Genomic DNA, 1,758 nt, shown 5'->3' on the forward strand with positions numbered 1-1,758 from the left:
ATCAGCCCTTTGGCCGAGGACTGGACTGCCTATCCTTTGCCAGCACAGCGCACTCGGTCCGAAGAGGATACTCGGGTTCAGTACTCCGTATGCGGGTGGGCTGTGGGAAATGCTAAGGGAGTGTCTCCACGAGGCCGCACCGTGGGCGGCGGGCGAGCAAGAAAGTTGAAATAAAAAATGTGCTTACGTATTCGAGGACGCATATGTGGAGGGAGCGGGCTGATCCGGTTCCAATCCCTATGCCAACCCCCAACCCCACCCTCACCCCGGCCAGCTCTCTCAGCTCCATCCTTTCCCTGCGCGGAGCTCCCCCAGAGCGTTCCAAGTGACGGGGCGAGGAAAAAGTAGGAGGAGGTGGTCGGGGGGTTGAGAGGGCGAAGAAGCACTAGAAAAATAATGCGTTCTCAATCTTTACCACCAGTGCTGTCTGCGTCACTTCTGCGACGCTTCCCAAAGCTTCCCAAACACGAAGTTACACATTGGCGGAATTATTGAATCCCACAACTCCTACGACAGTAAACTTTTAAAGTGTAGCTATCTTGCTCAGCGTGACAATCAACAAGCAGCTAACTGGGTTTTCTCCCGTCGTGAATTGTCAAATTAGTTTGATTTCGAACGCAATAATATTTTACGGTAAAGAGGTCAACCATAACCTCCTACAAGACTGACAGCGCTCATCACTGTTCTCATCAATGTCAAAAAAACAACATTTAATAAAATCTCGGAAACAAAGATTTCCTTTGTTTTGCTCCTTGTATAAAAAAAGTTGTAATAATACGAGTGTCCTGTTCTGTTTGGGGAAATTAACTACTCTTTTCTTGCACATGTACAGCAAATAATACCAAGTAGTTTTTGTTGTGGGTCATTAAAGGCCGAATTTCACAAGTTTCGTGATGGTTCAAATGAAGACAACATTCCTGTTAATAAACAAAACAGGAGTGTCATCTCACAGTCTGTAGTAAGGTGACAGTTATTTTTAACAGTGAAACGTTAAAAATCTAATAAGTCATTAGCGTGCCCCACCCTACAGGTATCAGCTCATTCCTTTCACACAAGTTGCAGGTCGGATAGAATAGGAGAGGGGAGAGAGGGGGGGGGGGTAGAGGGTAGATGAAACGCAGCAAAAAGTTAGCATGGGATCGTAACCAATATAATACGTGCCAGCACTGCCAGAACGTCTGCTGAGAGACTGCGGTGCAGATGTTCCCATACCTGAGCGCCTGGGCGCCGCTTTGTCATTATCCCTTCAAACGAGCCACGAAATAATGACTGTTTTTTAATGAGATGAGGGCGATCGCTACTTGGATCTCGTTACGGCGGCAGGCCGCACCTCCATCCAAAAGAAATGTAATAAATCTTTGTTCGTTCCTCTGACAAAGCTGTCATTGACGCATTGTACATGTAATTCGTGCCCACGACAATGGCCCATTTATTTAGCTGACTACGATCCGACGAATTCTTGGATTATAGATATCTACGATTTACATTTTACATTTAACAAAAGGCGTGACCTTATTTGGGCCTTTTCCTTTATGCTATTGGCCAGGGGTCTCAGACTGTGACGTCACGCGGGCCGCAAGAGTCGGACCTCTCACTCGCACTCACTGCGATCACATAGCTCCATCTCTCTGCTATCAGTTCTGTCCGAGTGAGAAGGGCTTTAGTTAATAATCTCACTGCCGCCATTTGGGAAAAAGTGTATTTGCATCGCCATCAAAGACGGATCAATTCAACGAGGATCAGCAAAAATTGAAAATG

The 1,758-nt window shown here is 46.5% G+C and overlaps 1 protein-coding gene across 1 annotated transcript in view; it reads right to left on the reverse strand.

The window, feature by feature from the left end:
- The window catches only part of LOC113214066 (5-hydroxytryptamine receptor 2A), a 120,543-nt gene that overhangs the window by 76,377 nt on the left and 42,408 nt on the right, over positions 1 to 1,758 (reverse strand). The window lies entirely within an intron of this gene.

The sequence above is a fragment of the Frankliniella occidentalis genome, unplaced genomic scaffold, assembly GCF_000697945.3.
Source record: "Frankliniella occidentalis isolate FOCC.00 unplaced genomic scaffold, Focc_3.1 Scaffold62, whole genome shotgun sequence".
NCBI classification, from domain to species: domain Eukaryota; kingdom Metazoa; phylum Arthropoda; class Insecta; order Thysanoptera; family Thripidae; genus Frankliniella; species Frankliniella occidentalis.